General features: G+C 46.7%; 1 long non-coding RNA gene across 1 annotated transcript in view; it reads left to right on the forward strand.

Annotated features, from left to right (window-relative positions):
• The window catches only part of LOC113612765 (uncharacterized), a 30,968-nt gene extending 6,848 nt beyond the window's left edge, over positions 1 to 24,120 (forward strand). The window contains exons 2-3 of the long non-coding RNA XR_003429955.1: positions 15,325 to 15,480; positions 23,817 to 24,120. This is a non-coding gene — a long non-coding RNA (uncharacterized LOC113612765). The remainder of the gene's footprint in view (positions 1 to 15,324; positions 15,481 to 23,816) is intronic.
• Positions 24,121 to 24,354: the final 234 nt, after the last annotated feature.

The following is a 24,354-nucleotide window of genomic DNA, read 5'->3' on the forward strand; positions in this document are numbered from 1 at the left end:
TGCCAGCTGATATATAAATATATTTTATATATATACATATATATATAGGATGCCAGCTGATATATAATTATATTTTATATATATACACATATATATAGGATGCCAGATGATATATAAATATATTTTATATATATACACATTTATATAATGATGGAATTACAACATAACTATTTTGTAACTCCTCAATGTAACCACTTATGCAAGGGAGGATTATCAATGAATGCTAAAACAATCAAGTGAAAGATATTTACTTGGTCTTAAGGAATCCCTCCATAGATAACTTTTTAGTTAGAAAGGAGAAAATGTGCCTTTACAATGGAGAAATCTGGCAATTACTAACTTAACCAAGGAGATGAGCTTGGCGTTACCCACAGTATACACCCATCTCCTACATGGTGTTCTTACCAGGAACGTTTAAGAGGAATCTAATGATGGAAAAACAGTCAGAGAAATCCAGAATGTGGAGCTTATTGCAGGCAACAGGCCTGGGCTCTACAAAGGATTTAGTCAAATGGAGAACAGAAGGCAAGGGGAGGGAATATCTAGGTTGATGGAAATTATGGAGATATAGTGACCAGATGCCATATATATATATATATAGTTTTTATTGAAATATAGTTGATTTACAATGTTGTGTTAGTTTCAGGTGTACAGCAAAGTAATTCAGTTATACATATATATACATAATCTTTTTTAGATTCTTTTCCATTATAGGTTATTACAAGATACTGAGTATAGTTCCCTGTGTCATACAGTAGGTCCTTGTTGGTTATCTATTTTGTATACAGTACTGTGTATATTTTAATCCCAAACTCTTAATTTATCCCCCCTTCCCCTTTGGTAACCTAAGTTTGTTTTCTATGTCTGCTAGTCTATTTCTGTTTTGTAAATAAGTTCATTTGTATCATTTTTTTAGGTTCCACATATAAGCGATATCGTATGATATTTGTCTTTCTCTATCTGACTTCACTTAGTATGATAACCTCTAGGTCCATCCATGTTGCTGCAAATGGCATTATTTCATTCTTTTTATGGCTGAGTAATATTCCATTGTATATATGTACCATATCTTCTTTATCCATTCATCAGTCGATGGACACTTATGTTGCTTCCATGTCCTGGCTATTGTAAATAGTGCTGCTATGAGCATTGGGGGTGCATGTATCTTTTCAAATTAGAGTTTTCTCCAGATATATGCCCAGGAGTGGGATTGCTGGATCATACAGTAACTCTATTTTTTGTTTTTAAAGGAACTTCCATACTGTTCTCCATAATGACTACACCAATTTACATTCCCACCAACAATGTAAGAGGGTTCCTTTTTCTCCACACTCTCTCCAGCATTTATTTGTAGACATTTTGATGATGGCCATTCTGACTGGTGTGAGGTGACACCTCATTGTAGTTTGACTTGCATTTCTCTAATAATTAGTGATGCTGAGCATCTTTTCATGTGTCTGTTGGCCATCTGTATGTCTTCTTTGGAGAAATATCTATTTAGATCTTCTGCTCATTTTTGGATGGGGTTGTTTGTTTCTTTGATATTGAGCTGTATGAGCTGTTGCAATATATATATTTTGAATAGTTCCTAAATCACAGGGGAAAACAGCTAGAAAACATATACTTGGCACAACTGGGAAAATTTGAGTATTACAAGATATTATTGAATTAATGTTGATTTTCTTAGGTGTGGTAATGGTGATGTAGTTGTATAAAAAATGTTATTGTTCTTTGGGAATGTGTTGAAATATTTGGGAGTGAAGTGTCCTGATATGTGTAGCCAATTTTCAGATATTTGTAAAAAAAATTATATATATATATGTATATGTGGGTGGGGGAGAGAGGTGGGAGGAACAAACTTGGCAGGAATTTAACAGTTGGTGAATCTTAGTATAGGCTTAAACATTTTCAAAAGAAAAAGAAACAGGACTTCCCTGGCAGTCCAGTGGTTAAGACTCTGTGCTTTGATTACAGGGGGTGTGGGTTTGATCCCTGGTTGGGGAACTAAGATCCCATATGCTGCGTGGTGTAGCCAAAAAAGAAACAAACAAACAAACAAAATTAAAAAGTTCTAAAAAATAGAAGTAAATTTACTCAATAATCCCTACCGCCACCACCAAAATTTCAGCTGCACGCTATTTGCAAAGGACAGAACTAAAATGCAATGACACAGGTTAGAAGTAAAGGGCTGAATAAAGATAAACCAGCCATAAACTAATTTGTAAAAGTTGCTGGGTAGCTTCTTTAATGTCACACAAAATAGATTTTTAAAATCAAAAAGTAGTATTAGTCATAAAGTTAATACAGGATAAAAGGAAAAATAATTCGCCAGGAAGATGAAACAATTTAAAACTTGTAATGTGTAACTTGTAACGTTAAAGGGAGCGCCTTTTTGCCCCTGGCTTCTGTGAGGAGAGCTGTTCCTGAAGCGTGTTCTGAACCTCACTGTGTCTCCTGACTTGCTCGCCCTTGGGAGCAACGTGTCTGGCTGGTACACAGACGCCGATAAACCCATGTGGAGTCCAGCTTGGCCCGCACCTTCTCCCTCATGGATGCAGCTGCCCTCAGGGAGCGTGGGTTCCGCTTTCCCTCAGGGGCTCTGCTCTTCTTGGGGGAGCATTGCCCTGATCTAGAGCTGCCTGCATCTGGGGCTGGGGCTGCCTGCCTTTTTGGGGTTCATCCACAAGCCCATCTGGTTCTCATACTAAGACGTCTTCCATCTTAGCCTCTATCAGCAACAAAGGTGATATTTCGACCTACATCTTCACTTTTTATTTCTCAGTGCATCCAGACCCAGAGACCCCAATAGCATGCAATCACATAGTGTTACATATATGCAGAGAGAGCAAAAACTTACAGAACTATGAGGAAAAATTCAGAAATCCATAATCATGTTGGAAAATTTAGAACAGTACAGGTGATAAGTTTCATCTAAATGATAGAATAGAGAACTTTACTTCCAACAATTAGAGAATGCACATTTTTTCAAACATTCTGGAATATTTATAAAATTTTATCATGTCCTAGGTCACAAAGCAAGTTTCAATGAAAAAAAAAACTTATATAATTAGACCAGATTTTCCAAGCGCAACATAATTAAATATGAAATTAATAACTAAAACATAGACAGACCTCACCATTCTCTTACATTTGGATAATTGAAGCACACTTCTAACTAATCCATAGTTGAAACAAGAAGTCCTAATGGGTGTTAGAAAGTATTTATAACAGCAAAAATGAAAACAATAACAGTTAAACCTGTCAGCCATAGATAAGGCAATAGCTAAAGGGAGATGTTTAATAAGAAGGAAGATTTAAAAATTAAAGAGTTAACTGGCCAGTTCAAGAAGTTAGAAAAGTGAAATAGAAGAAACCCCTCCTCCCTTCAAATGAGGAATTTTGATGGAATTTCTAAGGTGAACCTATTTATATGGAAGGGAAAAGGGCCAAGGATAGCTTTGATAATTTTAAAGAAGAGCAAGGAGGGGAAATTGACTCTTCCAAACAGAGAGGTAAAAGATAAAGCTACACATAAGTGTACAGTGCCATATTGGTACAAAAATAGATAAATAGACTAGGGGTTACCACTGGCCTGTGTGCCAAATCCAGCCCACCGCCTGTTTTGTAAATAAAGTTTTGTTGAGCACAGCCATACTCCTTAGTAGCTTTTGAGCTGAGTAATTGTCACAGAGACTCTATGGCCCACAAACTATAAAATATTTACTATCTGTCCCTTTACAGAAAATTTTACTGATCCTTGAAAAAGACCAGTGGACCAATAGCAAATGGCATTTCAAATCAATTGGGAAAGAATGAAATATTCAATTAGTGGGTTTGGACTAATTGTTTATGCATATGGGAATAGATAAAAGTAGATCTCTGGGCTTCCCTGGTGGCGCAGTGGTTGGGAATCTGCCTGCCGCTGCAGGGAACACGGGGTCGTGCCCCGGTCCGGGAGGATCTCACGGCTGGGCCCGTGAGCCACAACTACTGAGCCTGCGTGCCTGGAGCCTGTGCTCTGCAACAGGAGAGGCTGTGACAGTGAGAAGCCCGCGCACCGAGATGAAGAGTGGCCCCCGCTCGCCGCAACTGGAGAAAGCCCTTGCACAGAAACGAAAACCCAACACAGCAAAAAAAAAAAAATTAATTAATTAATTAAAAGAAAAAAAAGTAGATCTCTTCTTTACACCTTACCAAAAAAAAAATTCTGGAAGGATTAAAGACCTAAATGTGAAAAGTTTTAGACAAAAATACATGCAATATCATATGAACTTGGGATGAGGAAGAATCTTTTTTTTTTTTTTTTTTTTTTACTGTGCGTGGGCCTCTCACTGCCGTGGCCTCTCCCGTTGCGGAGCACAGGCTCCGGACGCGCAGGCTCAGCGGCCATGGCCCACGGGCCCAGCCGCTCCGCGGCACGTGGGATCCTCCCGGACCGGGGCACGAACCCGTGTCCTCTGCATCGGCAGGCGGACTCTCAACCACTGCGCCACCAGGGAAGCCCGGAAGAATCTTATAATGTATAAAAAGCTTAAACTATAAAGACTGATACATTTGATTGTATTAAAAATTGAAACTTCTGTACAATAGAAGACTCCATAGATGGACTTAAAAGACCAGTTACTCACAGGGAGGTAAGATTTGCAACGCACATAGCAGAAAAAAAGGTGAGTATCCAGGATATATAAAGAATTTCAAATCAGTAAGAAAAAGACAAACAACCCAACAGAAAAACAGACAAAGGATATTTCTGAACAGGCAGTTCACAGAAGAGGAAACCTGGGTAGGTTATAGAAAGATTTTTTACTTCATTAGTAATGAGGAAAATGAAAATAACAATGAGATATAATTTCACAGGCATCAATTTAAAAAATTTAGTCTGATTACGTTAAGTGTTGATAAGAATGTGGGGAAATCAGAAGGTTTTATTTGTTGCTGGTGGTGGCATATATTGGTTGAACCAGTTTGCAGAACAACTTAGTAATACTTGGTAAAGGTGAAGATGCCCAAACCCTGTGACCCAGTAATGCCCCTTCCAGGGATCTCCTCTTGAGAGCTGCTTGCCCAGGTGCCCAAGGAGACACATACAGCATGTAAAGTGGCTTTGTTAGGAAGAGAAAAAAATTGGAAACAATCCATTTGCCTAACATTAGGGAACTGTCCACGATCTTACCCAGGGTAAGGCCTGGAGGTTAAATTGGAGAACCAGCACTGAGGTGTTATGGGATCCCCGGTAGAAGTCCTTATGGGACACAAATCAGGGAGTGATCGAGTGTTCCTGCTGGAGCAGGGGGTTGGTCTCATTAAAGGAGATGACAAGAGTGTGTTTTGAAGTATGAATAGGTGTTTGAAAGTCAGAAGGAAGACAAGACAAAGCAGAATAAGAAAAGCGTGGTCCAGGGGTTCCCTGGTGGCACAGTGGTTAAGAATCCGCCTGCCAATGCAGGGGACACGGGTTTGAGCCCCGGTCCAGGAAGATCCCACGTGCCGCGGAGCAACTAAGCCAGTGCGTCACAACTACTGAACCTGTGCTCTAGAGCCCGCGAGCCACAACTGTTGAAGCCCGCGCACCTAGAGCCTGTGCTCCACGACAAGAGAAGCCACCGCGATGAGAAGCCCGCGCACCGCAACAAAGAGTAGCCCCTGCTCGCCGCAACTAGAGAAAGCCTGCATGTAGCAACAAAGACCCAACGCAGCCAAAAAATAAAATAAAAAAAACCCCACAAAACTTCATGACACTGATTTAGCAATGATTTCATGAATGTGACACCAAAGCATGGGCAATAAAGGGAAAATAATTGCTTAATTGAACTATATCAAAATCAAAACTTTTTTTATAAGTAAGGCAATCATTTATTTTAAGGATGCACATTTCTCAGTTTTGGAGATTTAACTTTTCTGGTTGTAATCCTTTCCCAAACTATTACTTATCAGCCATCAATATTTTAACCTTGAACATTAGGAGTCAAAGTAGTCTGTGCATTAAAATAATCCTGAAAAATAAAATACCTAGAAAAAAATTGGGACCTTAATCCTGCAGATCAAATTCTCAAACTTTTTGGCTTGAACACTCCTTTACACTTTTAGAAATTATTGAGGATTCAAAGGGTTTTGTGTTCATATGAATTACACATATTGATATTAATTATAGTCAAAATTGAAACTGAGGCTATTTAATATTTCATTAATCATTTAAAAAATAACAAATAACATGTTTGTATTGTCTAAGACCAAAATTTGTAAGAAATGTCTGCTTTAATAAAAAGATAGCTGGATTTTCATATCTGCATCGAATTTTTTGCAATATATTGTTTCAGTTGAAATATGTGAAGAAAATCTTGCTTCACACAGATATGTAGTTAGAAAAGAAAGAAGTATTTTAACAGCCCTTTTAGATAATTATGAATATTCTTTGATATGACCCTAAAATGTGATAAGTGGCAGTTTCTTAAAGGTGAGTTGCAATGTGGAATCTGAAGCCATATTAATGAACGTTTCAAAATGTTACATTATTTGCACTTGAATAGATCTGTTTTTACTTATGCATGATTTTGTAACATCAACCATTGGCCATTTGGAAAACACTGACTCACTGAGTCATGTAATTCTTCTGAATGTTGACACATCTCACTCCACAAGAACCAAGACAAACCCCACATATTTATTAACATCACCATCAGTCTCATCAGAAAAGTCATTAAGTATTGGGAAGCTGTCACGCTCATAGTGGCAGATGTATGCTTTCCAAAATTCTGATTTTTGCTTGAAAGATCCAATTTTTTTTCACTTGGCAACAAACATTGTCAGATATTTTCCTTAAAGTGACAAGCTCACTTCATTAATTTTAAAGAACCTGCCTGCCAAATACCCAAGTCTGAATAACCACAGTTTGCTTGTCAGTCATGCTTTCACATAAAAATGGTGTTAGTGTGTGTGTGGGAAAGGCTAGTTTAGCTTGCAACTCAACTTATCACACTAATGCTTTTCTCTGAGACAACCACCGTACTTTGGTACATAGCAGAATTGCTTTATGTGTACTTTGTATGTTGACACAGAATATTAAAAAGATGCTCATTCCAGGGCTGAGATTAATAAAATTAATATTTTTATTGCTTCATCGGGGACATTAAATAAACTGGCTTTTCCCCCTTCTGGGAGTGCATAGTGTTAAGAATACAACTACTAGTACATAGTACCATTTAGCGCCGTGGCCTTAATCCGTGCTAAGCCACCTGCTGTTTTACCCACCATCGCTTTTGCCCCATCAGTGCAAACGTCAACACAGTGAAAAGGGTAAACAATGTCTTACTATTATGATGAAAATAGTTCTGACCTTGTGGACTTCCTGAAAGTGTCTTGGGGGTCTCATACCGAGAACTGCTGGTAGAGGGGATGGAGAATATTGGGGAGGAACATGGTCAGATCTGCAACTTGGGGAGATGGCTCTGCCGGCAGCGTGGAAGATGAGCTGGATGAGATAAGTGTGGAGGCAAGGAGAGTATGGCAGTTTCCAGGAGAGGTGATGAGGGTCCTGACCGAGGACAGAGGCTGTTGGCATATAGGGAGCACAGGAATAAGAAAAGTCACAGGTCCAGGGTGACTCTCAGCATCATGATTGCACAGCAGGATTCGCTGAGCTGGAAAACACAGGAGAAGGAGAGAGTGGGGACACAGCAACTAGGGTCCAGCTTTGGTTAAGTGGACACTGAAGTGGTGTCCACAGAGAGTCGTCTGGAGGGAGCTGATTATACAGATATTGAGATACATGTCTGACAACTAAAATCAGAGGAAAGGATAAAATCTTGGAGGATGAGTCTAGTGCCTAGAACACAACCTACCTAAAGTCAGGCTTTAATGAATAGGTAGAGAAGGAATAATACAAAAGATAGAAGAATCACAGGAGATTGGCGTATGGAAAGCAAGAGAGTGTTTCCAGAAGGCAAAGCTCAATGACCGCCAATGCTACAGAAACCCAAGAACTAGAAGGCGTCCACCGAAACGTAAACTCTGTGAAAGCCTTTAGACCACTGTATCTGTGGGCCTGGAACAGTGCCTGGTTCAGAGTAGATACAAAACAAAGATTTGTTGACTGAACAAATGGATGACTCCATTGGATGTGGCCGCTGAAGGCCGGTGATCACCTTTATCATAGTGGTTCTGTGGGTGTAGAGACACAAGCCTGGCAGCTGTGGATGGAGAGTGAGTGGAAGGAGAGGGTGGTGTGCATTTTTTTGAGGAACTTGGTTATCAAAGGAAGTGAAGAGTTTAAGGGAGAGCTTGCACCTATCACAGGGTGAGGGAAGGCTTGTATTGAGTTAGGTCAATTTTTTTTTTTTAAGGATGAAAGAGACTTTTGAGTATGTTTTATCAGCTCTGGGGAAGGAGCCTTTAGGAAGGTATAAAGTTGGTGATCATGATGAATTCTGATCCTTTATTCACAACTCCCTGTCTTCTGCAACCTCCTTAGTCCCCAGAGCCACAAGTGGCTTGAAGAAATAGATGTTCTCCTTGATTCAAAGCAGATTTTGGGCAAACTTTGGGCTGCGCCCATCACCCACAAGGAAGGCACTGCTGAGGAATTATGCCATCTCCTACTATCTTCTTTTGTCCTAGCACCAGACTGTAACTCACCTCCATCCTTTGCAGTCTGGGCGTCTCGTGCGTCCCACCGAAGACGCAGACCAACGTCTAGTCTGAGTCCAGCCCTGGGAACTACTTTCAGCCCTTGCCGAGTGCCTTCCTCTCTCCTACCCCCAGGCTTCTCCTCCCTCGCAGCTGCCTAAGTGCTACTGACTCTCCAGCTCTCCGTGTGGTAGCCTTCCCTCCCTGCACCTCTATCGTAAAGCCCATCACAGTAGATCGTGAATTCCTACTCACAACCCTCGCTTCCCCCACTAGGCTAGGAGCTTTGTGAAGGTAAGTACCACATCTTGCTCCCTTGGGGTCCTCCACACCTAACACGGAGTAAGTCTCACTAAATGTGTGCTGTGTGAGTGAATGAACAAATGGGTCTGTTCCTTTTCCTTTTTCATCCTGACTGTCTTCACAGAGGAAGAAGACCCAGGTGAAGCAGCAGACTTAGAAACGGAACCCAAAGAGTTGCCTTAGGTTATATGCAGTTTCCCTCAAAAGTCTAACCTTCTCTAGCTGCAGATTTAGGCTCTGAGCAGCCTGCAGATTTGGAGGCAGTAAAGACAACATCATAATAACCATCTATTAAACGTCAAAGGGAGCAAAAGTTAAAACACGAATGGATATAATTGCTGGCTGCCATAGATTGGTTCCTGGGCATTATAACTGGTTTAATTGTTGGTCTAGATACCCTTGTGATAGGCGCCATATATAAATACAGACACACAGCGATGCAGAGATAACTGACAGAGGCTGTGACCTAGTGATGCCACAGCTCTGTAGCCTGAAGGGAAGAATTTTATCTGTTTGGTGTGTTTGGCATAATTATCTGTCACAAAGTAGCCAAAAATGACTCTCTTGTTTAACAATTACATTCCCTAAAGCCCAGAGAATTAGTATCCTGGGCTGTGTGTCAGGATGCCTGGGGGTCATACCAGGCTCTGGAGCAGCCAGCTGTGTGCCCCCAGGCCAGTCACCTGTCTCTATTACTCAGTACACTTGTCATAGTACTTGCGCTCATGCATTCACTTATTCCTTAATTCAATACATATTTATTAAGCACTTACCGTATTCCTGGCACAGTGCTAGGTACTGGGAGTACCGAGAGGGAATAAGACGAAGTTGCCGACCTTATTACAGTCCACCGTGAGGGTGACGCAGAGAAACTGAAGCCCCGGGCATGACAATGCTGTTGAGGTATGTCCCGGTGCTGTAGGGGGACAGGGAAAGGGGTAAGTGGGACTGCTGGAGAAGACGGTGAAATCTTGAGAGGGGGAGGTCTTTGAACTGGGTTTTAAATGATTAGCAGGAGTTTGCCAGGCAGAGAAAAAAAGATGCCATTCAAAATAACAGGAACATGGTATCAAAAATAAAAATGTTTCGGGAATGGTGAGTGTTAGGTGGGTGTAGTTAGACTATAAGGAACTGATCGGTGTCAGTTAGTCTTGGGCAGGTGTCTGGGTATTTTCTAGTGGCTATAAGGTAGCAGTTCTCAAACGTGAGCGTGCACCAGCATGACCTGGAGGGCTTGTTAACACAGATTGCTGGCCCCTCCGCCAGACTGAGCAGGTCTGGGGTGGGGCCTGAGGACCGGCATCTCTAATAAGCTCTCAGGTATGGTAGATGACCTGGGAGGGAAGATGGGTTCAAATCAGGCTGTATCTTACCCTGATGGCGTGGTATTACCCAAGTCAGTTTACCTCCCTGAGTCTCAGTCTCAGTTACCTCCTTGGTGAAACCACACCTGCTGGGCAGCCTTTCTTCTGCCGACTGCAGTGAGAGAATGTGTGTGTGAGCTCTTCGGATACATCAAGTGCTATCAGAAGTGCTAAGAAATGTGTATATGTACACACACACAGATACAGACATAGCTTTTAGTACCTCTTTTAGCACATCGAAAACTCCAAGAGACTTAATGAATCCAAGAGGTTTGTCAAGACTGTTGGATGGGGACTTCCCTGGTGGTACAGTGGTTAAGAATCCGCCTGCCAATGCAGGGGACACGGGTTCAAGCCCTGGTCTGGGAAGCTCCCACAGGCCGCAGAGCAACTAAACCTGGGCATCACAACTACTGAGCCTGTGCTCTAGAGCCCGCGAGCCACAACTACTGAGCCCATGTGCCACAACTACTGAAGCCACACACCTAGAGCCCATGCTCCACCACAAGAGAAGCCACCGCAATAAGAAGCCTGCGCACCGCAATGAAGAGTAGCCCCTGCTTGCTGCAACTAGAGAAAGCCTGCGTGCAGCAACGAAGACCCAAACACAGCCAAAAATAAATAAAATTAATTAATTAAAAAAAAGACTGTTGGATGGTTGCTCTGTGTGTGTGTGTGTGTGTGAGAGAGAGAGAGAGAGAGAGAGACAGAGACAGAGACAGAGACAGAGAGAGACAGAGAGAGAGGGAGAAAAGGGTAATGAGATAGAATATGTCAGAGTGGAAAAGGGAGGCTGATGTTAATTCCATTTTTACCTTCGAGTTCTGGTCTCATTTCCAATAACATCTTAGAAGATTTCTTAATTAAAACAGATCAGCATTTAGAAATCTTCAGCTGGAATTTCTCCTTGCTGTCAAATAAAAATCCTTTCTGGGTCCCTTAGGGACCTCGGGGGTTCTCTGGAATATTTGCACTGTTCTCCACAAGCCTAGAAACAGGCAGTACTGATCAGGCTCAGACTGAATGCACCCAAGCTCTTTAAACAAATGAACATCTAGCCAGTTCTAGAAAACCTTTGCTTAACCTTGGTGTAATTCTCCACCTCCACGGTATTGACAGGCCAGGTTTCAAGAGCTCCTTTAACTAAATATGACTGAAGTTTCCCTTTCATCAGGAAGAGCCACTCGGAGGCTGTAACATGTTATTCTGGAGTGCGTTGGCAGGCACACTCTGGAACGGCAGGCTATCAGTTTACCCACAAGTGAACAATTAGCCGGGTGGTGTGGTTAATCACAGCAGCTTCACCATGGAAAAAGAAAAATAATACCCTTCCCATCTCATCCCAAGGAAAAGAAAGGAGACATCTACCAATTTGTAAGAGGATAATTTCCTAATTACCCCATGAAGGTTGTTATTTCTGGTGGGTCCTTAAATCAGGTTGAGAAGGGTGAAATCTGATCCTTTAGTGATGAAAAATGTTATTGTAGGATTAAGTTTTCACACAGTGTCTCCTACGGCTTAAGGAAGAAGTTGCTAATTTCCCCCAGTAGCTGTGGAGGCAGCCGGTGTGGGCAGAGGAAGGTCCACAAGTGGAGAGGCCTGAGCTGGGGCACTTCAGGTTGGCCCCAAGGTGATTGTTTAATTACTTGGGAAAGCTTCCTCCTGAGCCTGAGGAAGCCCCAGCACATTACATGACTCATAGCATATTAACTTCTAAATGTTTTAGAAATGAGGCTTGCCTTAGTTTTCAGCTACCATTAAATTCCCCTCGAGGCATCTTGTGCAAAAAGGAGGGGTGTTCTGGCACTGATTACCAAACCATAAGCAATCCCGAGCCACACACGGGGCACTTCCAGAATGTTGCCTACTCCTCAGGAAGGAAACTAACATTTCTGGAGGCCCCACCAGGTGTTCTAGAATTTTTTCTTCCACTATCTATCTCCTTGACTCTTCTCAGCAACGCTGTGAGACAATGTAAAGGCTGCTATTTTAAAGTGGGGAAAGTGAAGCTCAGAGGCTAATACCCCAGTGGAGGAGCTGACCATTTGCTTCCAGAAGGGGTAGGCCCCCGGTGCAGTGTTCAACCGGCAGAGCTCAGCTCCTTTGCTTTCCTGTCTGCCCCCTCTCTGACAGCGGTGGGCTAACAGGCCAAAGACGGGGAAACGGAGAGGTCAAGGGGGAGAAGGTGGCAGAGTGGGAGCAGGGAAGTAAACCTGGCACCCCCTGGATGTGGAGAAGGGCTGGGCTGGAGGGAGAGCCAGGGCTGGTACTAGGAAGAATAGCCAAGCAAGTGAAATGCGGCTTTGTTCTCACTCTCTGCAGTTCCAGAAGGCCCTCCCTCCACCCCCGGGATCCAGCCATTAACTCAACAACTATTTATTAAGCGCCTCCTAACTACGGGGTACCGTAATGGGCACTAGGGATACGGTAGTGAACAAACGCAAATTCCCCCTCAAGGAGCCTACGTTCTAGGGGTTTCTCTCCAGTGGCTTCAAGCTGTCTTGGGCTGCTTAGAATTCCCTAGTAGGGTGTTCCCTTTCGGTTCCTCTTCACACGTACGCGCGCGCACACGCACACACGCGCGTGTCCGTGCCCCGCAACCCTCGCTCGTGCTCACGTGCACGCACGGCTACGCACATGCACCGACACACACGGGCTCACACGTGCGCGCTCGCGCAGACACGCACAGAAACGCGGACGCACACGGCCTGTCGTGCCGCCCCCTCCCACGCCGAGGGCGCAGCGCGGAGTTGCGGGCAGTGGACGCGCGCGTGCGCAGGAGCCGCGCGTCCCGCGGCCGCCCCGGAGGGTCTCCTAAGCAGTGCGGGCGTCGCCGCCGCCGCGCGCTCTCTGGCGCGGGAGGAAGGAGGCCGGCGCGGAGCCCTGGGAGCCCGAGTCCCGGCGGTCCCCTCCGGCCGCACAGCCGGGCTCCGCGCTGCGGGCAGACGGGCAGCGTCCCCGGACACCGCGGCCACCCTCCCTTCTCAGCGATTCCGTCTGGGCGGCCGGATGGGAGGAGAGGGCAGGTGCGCTGAGCTGCGAATCTTCGCGAGGCACGGTGGGGAAACAGCTGTCGAGCGTTTGGGGAACAGCCTCGGCCCTGAGTCTGTGGCGGAAACTTGGACTCAGGGCCCTGAAAGCTGGCCGAGGGCACTGTCAGGAGATGCGGGACTGGTCCGTCAGCTACTGCTTTCTTCCAGCGCGTCTCAGTCGGTGGTTTGTTTCCCACCCGAGCAGCCCCCGCGGCCCTGCGCACAAACACACTCGTTTCTTCCTCGGGCGCCTCTCTGAGCTGCGCTCCGATGCCGCCGGGCGACTCCTGACCCCACCACCTTTGTTTCCTCGGGCCAGTCAGCACTTCTGAGAAGTTGTCCTTAGGCCATTCCCACCTCCCTGTGCTCTCGAGGAGGAGAGAGAAGAGAGTGGCAAGGTAGGAGAAGGATTCCCTTCCCTGGCCGGGACCCCCTGGCTCGGTTCAGAAAGCCCCAGCTCCGAAGGGCGCTGTGCAGTTGGAGGGTATCTGTTCTGTCCCCACGCAGTCAGGGGCGAGCGTGCTTTCTGGGGTTGGGCCTGAGGCAGGCTTCTCCTGCACCCCTTGTGGATCAAGGTCAACAGCAGGAAACTGACACAGAGCTGGGTTCTGCATCCTTGCGTGAGCGGGGAGACACCGCCTGAGAGCTGGGGGGAGAACTGCCCTCATTACCTGTCTGTTAGCACTTGCCCCTGGGAATCACCACGTTTTACTTATCACACTTACTGATAGACGTGTATTACCATCCCTATTTTACAGGGGAGGAGAGCGACTCTCCCAGGGCTTAAGTGACTTGCTAAAGTTCACCTGTAGCTAATGTGGGGGGCAAAGTAGGACAAACTGGACCACCTTCAACTAGTTTTATTACCAGTAGGAATTCATTTTCCTGTTTCTTGAAAAGCAGTGATAGGTTTGGCAGTTAGGCGGCACTCCTGCTCCAGACATGCCTGGTTCATCTCTGTCCTATAAACAGCCCTTCTACCTCCTAGATTTCTCACACAGTTTTCCCAACTTGGAATGCCGCTCTCCCTTACACCAATGCGACTCCTACACATCCATCAGGGCCCAGCTGACAAACTCTTCCTGCACGAGTCCTTCCCCTCCCTCACTAGCCTTCACCCATCTCCCTTTACTCCATGGCCCAGTGTTTATATTCTGGGCCATAAAGTCTAACCCTTCATTATGTCACTGCTTTTTATGATTCTCTCATTGTTTCATTTTCTTCCGTCTTATTCCATCAGTCAGGTGATCTTCATAAGGGCAGGGCCCGTGGCACAGGCACTTCCTTTACGTGCCCCGTGGTTTCTATCACGGTGCTGGGCACAAAGTCGCACTCAGTGACTGTTGTTTGGCTAATTGACCAGACACACTCTAAACCTGGCCAAAGGTGGGCCCAGGAGCTTTTGCTAAGAGCCCTTGAGGGGTGGTATTAGTGGGCTTTCAGCCATTAATCCTCCAGCAGCAACTCCCCCTCACTGGGTGGCTTGCCTGCCTGGATTACCTGAGAGGGAGAGACAGAACTTAACTGTATAGAGAATACACACTAAGACATCCAAGGACTGCTTAGACCAGGCGCTGCTTCTTTAACGTTGCCCATGGTATGCGGTGATGGAGGATACCTAAATGAAATGCAAACAGACACATAACATGGAAGATCTGGTCTTAATTGAAATAGAACAAACAAACAAAAACCAGAAGGTGAATGACTGCTTTTTTGGAGGAGTGGTTTGGTGTTTCATGTTGAGGGTTTTGAAACTGATCAAATACATGTCTGAGGCCAGGTCTTTCCCCCTCTCACCCTCTCAGTGTGTACGAGGGCTCATCGTTGCAGGTTATAACGTGTTTTCACATACGTCATCTCAGGTATTCCTCACAAAACTTTGAGAGAGAATAACAGTAACAACATTTATAAAATACCTGTAATTATTTAATAACTACTGTGTACTAGGCACCATTCTAAGGACTTAACGTATATTAAGTCATCTGTCCCTTGCTGTTTTACAGATGCAGAAACTGAGGCACTGAGAGTGCCAGCAGTGGTTGGTGGTGGGAATGTCCCCAAGGCAGAGGTGAATCAAGATTTGTTCATAATGAGAGCTCCGTTGAAAGAAAGAAGATGCACTGAGTAAGGAAAGCAACATTGAACACCTGCTCTGCCAGGTAAGACTGCTAGGAGCTTTGTGGGCACGTTCTCACCGAATCTTCACAGTTACCTGTAAGGTTATTGTGTTTGCGTTGTGACCTTCCCCCACATTTGAAGAACCTTGGCTTCCCAAGGTCAGCTGGCTAGCGTGTGAGCCAGGCCTGTGGACTCACATGCCTGTGTTTCCAGCACCGTGCTGGGTGCCCGGGGTGGCTCAGCCTTCTCTGGCTCTTTGTTTCTGCTTGAGGAAGGGGGGGCAATGTTTATTTCACTGGCTGAGGTGGTGAGATCCTTATCACCCTTAAAAAGCGTGTATTAAATCTCTAATTGTACATGGCACTGAACTATTTTGTATACAAAAATAATTGAGTAAAGTACACAGACAGGGGCTCTGCCCTCTGGGAGCAAAGGATCCCCAGCGCGTGAAGGTGGCAGGATGGCCCAAAGAACCACGGTCCTAGAGTGTACCCTCCTTGGCAAAGGTGTGTCCTGGCTGAGAGGGGGAAGTGGCACACAAGGGCGTGGGAGAGTTTTCCAAATCCATCCCCACTTCTGGGAAGGGCTTCTGAGAGGTTAGGACTTTGGGGGCAGATAGAGGTGGGTTTGAAGCCTTCTTAGTAACAGTGTAAGCTTGGACCAGTTCCGAACCCTCTCCAAGCTTCATTTCCAACCTATGGAATTGGACTGAACAGGTATCATTCTGTTAAATGAGATGGTATACTTAATGCACTTAGCACAGTGCCCGATATACAGTACGTACTTAAATCGTCGGTAGCTGTTGTCATGGCTGTTGGGTAGGTAGCTTGTTCCCAGAGTGGATTTGAAGGATGAAGGAAAGGCTCGTGGTTAGGAAAGGGGGACTTCTGACTGCGCAGCAGTGTCCCTTCACTGCCCGGGGGCTTGGTGGCTGTCACAGGCAGCACGGCCCTGTGTTTCCTACCCCCTACTTCTCCTGAGACGGCCGGGGGCTTGGCCTTCCTGGAGTGGCCCCTCAAATGTCTGTCTCATATTAAATGGTTGGCCTTGAGTTGTTATTCTGGAGAGATGCGAGGCTTTCGGGGCGCAAAAGACACGAAGGAGAAGGGAGCTGCACCTGGTGAGCGGTACACAGTAGGAATTCAACAAATGCTGACTGCTTCTGATAATCTGGGGCCCCAGTCTCCCCAGACCCACAGAGGGGGCTGCTGCCCTGGCAGTACTTGCTGAGGAGTTTAGGGACAGAGCCGTAAACCACATCTGGGTGCCCAGGGGTTGCCATGGCAGATGGGCCACTCCGTGATGTTCTTTGCAGCCTTCGAGAGTCCCCAGAGTGCACACCCTTTGCTCACCCGGAGGTGGGCAGGGAGTGACCAGGGGCACACGCCGCAGAAAATCCCTTTTGTTTCTTCTTAGCAGAGCCCCTGTGCAGCACTGGCTTCCTGCTTAATGGCCTGTTCTGGGTGGGGAGGCGGGGGAAATGCGCAGAACTGAGGGAGAAAAAGATTAAACTCACAGTAAAACCAAACCCAAGCATCACGGCTCTCCGTCCCCTCCTCTGCAGCCCTGACCCTACTCTGGGAGCTGTCTCCCAGCCAGTTCCCCTCCGAGGCAAATAACAATTATTCCAGGAGGCCCTGGCGCACCGGGCCTGCAGAAGACAATGCCTGATTGTTCTTCCTTCCCCCTGCGGCAAAAGATGGGCTGGAGGAGAGCACCGCGGAAAGGGAAAGGAGCAGCCTCCCTGCTCTCCCGCGGGGCGGCTCCGGAGCTGTCAAAACAGGCCTAGATCAGGGCGGGGGAGCGGCGGGGGAGGGGGGATTACTGGCGCTGCTCCCGACCTGCTCGCAAAGTTGCACTCTTTTCCCCCCGTTCCTGGCAGCTGTGGCCACTTAAACGGCTTTTGCTGCCATTAAACAGGAGAGTCATTAAGTCACGGAGCTTAATGAGGCTTTCAAGGGTCCAGTAGTCACCCCTCCGCTCGGTGAAAAGTGCCAATTCATCGCTTGGGAGTTAAAAACCTGGAGGTTGTGACTAAGAGGTGAGCAGCGCCAGCGCCCAGATTGACGGCTCACCCCAGCGTGACCCCGCGCTGAAAACCAGGCTTGTGTGCAGTCAGAAGGTGGGAGGTGGTCGACCACTCGGAGCGAGTTGGATTGCTGGTTTCTCCAGCTTCTCAGCTGGTGTTTGGGCCTGAAAGATCCAGAAAGCTCTCCCATCATTACTGGTATTTATCAATCAGGGGCTTGTGGAAGGCTGAGACGGTGTGTTGTCCGAAAGTGCATCTCTCCTGAATCAGGCCGTTGGCATCGGGGACGTTAGTTCTGCTGCCCGCCCCCTTGACGTTAGGGATTTTGTCTGTTGTGCCTTTGAACAGTGCCTGGTACTACGCTTGTAGAATATGTGTAGGAAGGAGGGAGGGCAAATGGGAACCCCAGGGCCCACCTCGTTTACCCTCCATCGGGTGGGAGCCCACTTGTCACTCAGCAGTGTCTGGAAGTGACTGCCCACAGGAACAAGGTGAGGACGGATCTGGTGTGGGAGTGGAGTCCTCCCCGGCATGTTCAAGCTTTCCTTTATTCAAACTCACTAAATTCTCATAATTAGGTGAGGTGGGGAGGGGAGGTGTTCCTGTCCCCATTTTGCAGATGAGGAAACTGAGGTTCAGAAAGGTAAGTGACATCTAAGCAAGTGACCCCAGGACAATCTGACCCCAGGACCCAGCCAGACTGCCCCTCTCACTCAGAGGCCAGGCACTGGACAGGAATCAGAAGAAAGAGGAAGATGGCCCAAGAGCTGCCTCCTGGCCTGTTTTCCTGAGGTTAGAAGGCTGTCAGGAGAGGGTGGAGAGGTCTGGGGCCGAGGCCGTTCCCAGCAAGGGGGCTTTTTCCTTCCTTCAGCCGTCTTGTCCGCGTTTCACTGTCTGCTCTCGCAGGGGCTGAACGGGAGGATGGGCAGCACCTGCGCAGAGACACGAGCACGCGGACTGGGGGAACTGCAGGGGACGTTTGCCACCGCGGGCGGGGGGCGGGGGTCTAAAGGACGAGTGGCGGCTCCCAGGACTACCTGGCTCCCTGTGACTCCGTGGGGGGGACATGCCGCCTCGCCGCTGCCCCCAGGATGGCCAGCCTTCTAGAAACACTGCTCCTTACAGGAATTGGGCCTGGCTCTGTGATCCGGGACTAGGGAGGTTAGATCCTATCTGGGAAAGCTGGATGACTGACAGTCTGGCTTATCCCGTGTGGGATTACTCAGCCTGTAAAAGTCCTGTTTATTTGTTAAGGGAGGGGCAGATCCATAACCCACCTGTTGACACCTGGATGGCACAGGAGAGAGAGCTGCACCTCTTTGCCCGCCCAGCACCCCGTGGTGGCTCTCCCTGCCAAGCTGCTGTGGTTGCGGGGAAGAACACCTGGTGGGGGAGTGATGGGAGAGCCTCCCGCTGGCAGCTGCCACCTCTGCCCAGAGCCATGATCGTGGAAGGCCCAGGCAGGAAGCCTGAGAACACTTCCAGACACGTCTCCCTTAGAGCCCTGCCCCGGAGTGGGCCTGACCACATTGGTGAGAGCAGGTTCACCAGCTCCCAGAAGCTGGCTGTCCAAGAACCTCTGTGAGATTTCCCAGCCTTTTTTTCCGTGACTGTGCTAATTTTGCCTCCAAGACCAAATGAGTGGAAGATTCGGGGGGTTTTGAGTCTTAGGTTACAGGTCCGAGCAGGGCACACCACCCCTCACACTCTTGGTTTCTCCACACCATCTCTGTTCCGATGGCAGGAAAGCAGAGGGGAGAAGCTGGCTGACCTTGTTTCAAGCTGCCATCAGAGAACAGGTGCTCATTGTAAGAGTGTCTGGCATTGGAAAGAGCACGAGGTCAGTGCTTAAGATGCACAGGCCCCCGTCCTCGCTCTGGCCTGAGTCAGCTGTGTGACCTTGGGCAGCGAGTTAGTCTTTCTGAATCTATCTCCTCACCAGAAAACAAAAGGAATCGGATTGACGTCTCCCAGGGCCCCTTCCAACGCCAGCATTTTATGATGATACAGCTACTGACCTCACTACTGATGTCGTTCATTTACAACTGACACCCCCTGTGGGGGACATGCGCTCTGGGTTGTTCCTCCTGCTCTGCTGAGGGATCTGCAGCGCCCCACACCTGCCTGCCTGTCTCCTTTGTCTGCCTCAGTTCCCACGCAGGAAGGCTGGCACCGTGGCCTCTGCTGTCCTCTGAGTCTCTGGGAGTGCGCCATCCAATAGCCATGCTAGCCTGGGAGGTCTGGGTCTCAGTTCCTCGGGAACTGACTTGCAGGTTGGCTGCAGGCAAGACTTGGCTTCTCTGAACCTCATCCACCTAATGGGACAAAGAACCCTCCCTGGGAAAGCACTTCGGGGTGCTTCAGTGGGAGAAGCAAGAGAAGCATGAAGCTGCCTCATTGTGGAGGCTGAGGATCTAAATCCCAGAGCCTTTGGGAGCCAGTGGACCTCTACCAGTGGGCTGCACATTCAGTGGGACTTAGCTTCCCAGTTTGCACGGAACTAAGGCCTCCTGGCAGGTGCTGCGCGGCTTGCCCACATGCACTGTGAACTGGGATCAAGACGCCCTCTTTTTGTATTAGTTCTGGGCCTGGTTTTGAAGCATCTTGCTGGGACCATGAATGGTTTTGCAGTGCATTTCAGTGAGCTCTTTACAGCCTCGCTCATTGGGCCTTGTGGACCTCTGCTTCCTTCAGCCGACTCAGTGTGGCTGCCATGCTGAGGCTGCCGAGTCACACGGGCAAGGCCCGTTACCTGCCAGACGTGGCTTTCCTGGACCCACCTTTCCAGGGTAATGAACTCCCAGGATTAATCTGAGAGCTCCTCTCTCCTCTTCTACCTTCGCCTCCTACCTGTCCCGCCACCCCCAGCTTCTGGTCCTCAGGTGGGACCTGTTAAGCCAGGGAGCAATTAGCCAGCTCAGGCTTCAGGACTCTCCCTAGAACAGGTCTAGCAATGGCTTGATGACCCTGGGATGAAGGGGTGCCGCTTTGCAAGAGATCCTTGAAAGAACATGAATATTCATGGCGAGGGTCCTTCAGAGCCATTTAGAACTACTTGTAAGTTACTGAATCTGCCGAGTTCTCTCAGGCCTCGAGGGGTGTCCAGTTGCCACTTCCTCTGCTCAGAATCCTCTTCCATTCTCACCTGCCTGGTTAATTCTTACCTGCTCCTCAAGATTCACTCCCTCCAGGGACTTCCCTGGTGGCGCAGTGGTTAAGAGTCTGCCTGCCAATGCAGGGGACACGGGTTCGAGCCCTGGTCCAGGAAGTTCTCACATGCCATGGAGCAACTAAGCCTGTGCGCCACAACTACTGAGCCTGCGTGCCACAACGACTGAAGCCCGTGCACCTAGAGCCCGTGCTCCACAACAAGAGAAGCAACCGGAATAAGGAGCCTGCGCACTGCAATGAAGAGTGGCCCCTGCTTGCCGCAACTAGAGAAAGCCCGTGCGCAGCAACGAAAACCCAACATAGCCAAAAATAAATAAATAAATAAATTTAAAATAAAAAATAGTCATGGCTTCAACTGGGGCAACAGCTGTAAGATGCAGAGGGGTGCTTAGAATCGGGAAAGATGTTTATGGTAGAGCCAATGGGATTTCCTAAGACATGTAGGAGAAATGGAAGAGTCGAGGATGACACTAAGGTATTTGGCTAGAACAATCAGGAGAATGGAGTTGCATCAGCTGAGTTAAGATGATTATGAGTGAAGCAGATTTGGGGGGTAGGGAGAATCAGAAGTTCAGTTTGGGACAAGTAAGGTTTGAAATGCCTATTCGATATCCAAATGGAGGTGTAGAGTGGGCAGAAGGTGAGTCAGTCGGCATTCAGGGAGTGGTCAGACTTGTAGATATGAATGTGGGGCCGTTGATACTTAGACTGTATTTGAACAGGAAGGACTGGGTAAGATCGCCTAGAGAACAAAAGCATTCCAAGGACTGAAACTTGGGGGTCTCCAGCTTCTAGGGGTTGAAGGAATTAGGAAGATGCTGAGGAAACTGAAAAAAAGTAGTGAGACTGATATTCTGGAAGTGAAGTGTTTCTTGGAGGAGAGGGTGATTGACTATCAAGTATAACTGGGAGGTCAAGGATAGGGTTGACCATTGCATCTGACAGCTCAGAGGTCACTGGTGATCATGTTCAGAGCAGTTTCAGTGGTTTGAGAGAGAACTGGAGAAGAGAAAGTTCATATGAACAACTCTTGAAGAATTTTGCTGGAAAGGTGATCTGAGAGGTCACTAGATGGAGGAAAATGTGGGTCAAAGTGATTTTTTAAAAATTGCATTAATTTATGAATTAGTTAAGGAACTATGGGTCCATTGACGTGGATTTTTGAGAGCTTAGCCTAGAGCCAGGAGAGGAGATTGAGAAAAGGTTGTTTTCATCTTTTCCCCATTAGCCCCTGTCATCCCAGTTCTGCCTTTTCTCTTTCACTAAATGGTGAGGGATGTATTCATTTTTGTATCAACATCTTGTGCAGATTTCTAGTCTCTCTGATATTTAGCAGACCAATGGATGCCTATCTACTATGCCATGTCATCTCTTTTCTAGAAGACTTGACATTTGGCTCTATAAATCATTGGATGCATTGATAATGCCTGATTCATGTATTGTAATGTAATTTGGTAATTATATGGTGAAATAATATGTCATTTCCAGGGGTGGCATAATATGGTTCATAATCTTTCACAATAATCAGTTAATAAGTATGTTGCATCAAGGAACTATTTACATAGTCTTTAAGTGTCAGATTCTTGACCTTTCTACACAGTGACTAACATTCTTCTGAGTATGATGGAGCATGCACCAGAAGACATGACTCCTCTATGCCTGACAGTGTATGTAAATTAGTGAGAACCCATACAAATGTCTGATCATGTATTACAAGCTTGAGATGAATTCTAGAAGAATATAATCGTAAACCACAGCATCAATACCATAAATAATAACATTAACATGGAAATGATTGACTCATGTTGGAGTTGACTGGGGATGATTCTTTTTTTTCTCATGGCAAGGCACGTGGTTTCCCTGTTTTTCTCTTTCTTAACATCTTTATTGGCGTATAATTGCTTTACAATGGTGTGTTAGTTTCTGCTGTATAACAAAGTGAATCAGCTATACATATACATATATCCCCATATCTCCTCCCTCTTGTGTCTTATCTCCTCCCTCTTGCATCTATCCCCTTTTAATAACAACACACAAATAGGCATCACTTTCCCCCTTACTTCTTGGTAGTGTAGTAAAAAAATAATGTGCTTTGGGGTCAGTCAGATCTACATTAAAATCCTTAGTTTGCTGTTTATTAACCGTGAGACTGTGAACAAGTTACTTCTGTGAGCTTTAGTTTCCTTATCTATAAAATGGAAATGGTGATACCTACCTCACAGGGTTATTGTGAAGTTCAGCTTAAATGTGAGTGTCAGTGTAAATTGCCTGGTGTGATACCTGGTGTAGAACAGACAATGATAGCAATTAGTGTACTTAGCAGTACTTGCAGTGGCTGTAGGGCTGGCTTGGTGCTGGTAGTGATGGGTGCAGATGCCTCCCTTGCGTGGAAGGCTTCTCTCCATGCTCTAAATCCTATCAGCAGATGGAAACGGGTTTATCCATCATCCGCGGCGTTAGTCCCTATCGGCTTTCATGCATTCATGTAATAATTTTTTATTGAGAACCTTGTAAGTTCCACACAACAAAATCCATGCCCTCTTGGGGCTTATGTATCAATACTAGTGAATTTTGGAAAAAAAACTCTGGGTCACCCCATATTTAATACAGCTCTTTCATAGTCTCCATCTTTATTGCTTTAAATTACCACCCAGCCTCTGGCCAAACCTGCTCCAGGTAAGAATAACTGAGGCAACTTGAGCCCTTCATATACACTCACCAGCCACTAGTGACTTTCCTCTTATTGTCAGGAACTAGCCAACTTAGAATTTGATTCCTTCCAAGACTATTTTATTTTTTCTCTGCGTGGGAGGAATGTTCCCCTGCTGAAGTCAGGTATGAGGTCAGGTCTGTCACCTGCAGTTGGGATTTGGGGCAGACTGAGAATCACCGTGCCGTGCTGGGCTGAAAGTATCACATGACTCTGCCTCACTGTCCGCTTGTACAGGGAGAAAGAAAAAGGAATCCTGGGCGCTCAGCAAGGAGGAAAAAGCTAGAAGCCTCTGTGGTAGACAGTGGGAAGGAGGCCAGGCCCGGGGACAGACACAGAAAGGTAGACCCTTAGAGCCTAGGCTCCTTTTGAAGTCCCCGCGCTCCTGGAAACAGATCATGAAACTATTTAATAAAAAGTTAACCGTATAGTTGCAGGTAATCACGGCCAGGTGTTTCTTTCTTCAGGTCTCAGACCTGAGTGCGTGTCCCCTGGCTGTCAGTGTGCACGGTGACGAGATGGTGGGAACTGGTTTGACACCAACACGAACCCTTCACCGAAAACTCAACTCAACCCCAGGGATTTCTGAGCTGTCGAAGAAAGTTTGATGACTTTCCTTGCTTAACCAGGCCCTGTTAAGCTCCCTTGAGGCTAAGTAAGGAAGAAGGGGCCATGAATTTTTTTTTAAACATCTTTATTGGAGGATAATTGCTTTACAATGTTGTGTTAGTTTCTGCTGTATAACAAAGTGAATCAGCTATCCGTATACATATATCCCCATATCCCCTCCCTCTTGCGTCTCCCTCCCACCTTCCCTATCCCACCCCTCTAGGTGGTCACAAAGCACAGAGCTGATCTCCCTGTGCTATGCGGCTGCTTCCCACTAGCTATCTATTTTACATGTGGTACTGTGTATATGTCAAAGCCACTCTCTCACTTCGTCCCAGCTTACCCTTCCCCCCTCCCTGTGTCCTCAGGTCCATCCTCTACGTCTGCGTCTCTATT

Source organism: Aethalodelphis obliquidens, unplaced genomic scaffold (genome assembly GCF_003676395.1).
Source record: "Aethalodelphis obliquidens isolate GAN/ISIS:26980383/991018 unplaced genomic scaffold, ASM367639v1 scaffold82, whole genome shotgun sequence".
NCBI classification, from domain to species: domain Eukaryota; kingdom Metazoa; phylum Chordata; class Mammalia; order Artiodactyla; family Delphinidae; genus Aethalodelphis; species Aethalodelphis obliquidens.